Source organism: Equus asinus, chromosome 17, assembly GCF_041296235.1.
Source record: "Equus asinus isolate D_3611 breed Donkey chromosome 17, EquAss-T2T_v2, whole genome shotgun sequence".
Taxonomy (NCBI): Eukaryota; Metazoa; Chordata; class Mammalia; order Perissodactyla; family Equidae; genus Equus; species Equus asinus.
The window spans coordinates 17483034-17483591 of NC_091806.1; the positions used below are offsets into that span (position 1 = coordinate 17483034).

At 38.5% G+C, this 558-nt stretch overlaps 1 pseudogene; it reads right to left on the reverse strand.

Moving 5' to 3' along the window:
• Positions 1-558, reverse strand: LOC123277902 (olfactory receptor 8K3-like; annotated as a pseudogene).

The window sequence follows — 558 nt, forward strand, 5'->3', positions numbered from 1 at the left end:
TCATTGTACTGAATATTTTACATCTTTTTTTCTCAAGCTATAGGTCAAGGGATCTTAACATGGGGATAATGAGTGTGTAAAATATGGATGCCATTTTATCCACGTGGAAGGAATGACTAGACTTCAGCTGCACATACAAGCATATCAAAGTCCCATAAAACACTGCGGCCATTGTCAGGTGGGATCCACAGGTGGGAAAAGACTTGTTCTTACTCTCAGCAGAGTTCATCCTGAGAATGGCTACAAGAAGGAGCAGGTAAGACATAAGAACAAACAGAAGGGAAAATATCAAACTAAAACCTGATAAGATCAGAATAGTGAATAAATTTCATGCATGTTTGAGGAAAGCAAAAATAACAAGAGAATATAGTCATGGTAGAAACGATGGATGATATTGTAGCCACAGCAGGATAAATTAAAAATCTTTACAGTGACTAGAAGAGAAACAAATGTGTTGTAGAGATATGGAATTGCCACCAGCACCTGACATACGCTTTGTGACATGATAACTGAGCAGAGCAGAGGGTTACAGATGGCCACATAGAAGTCATAGGACAT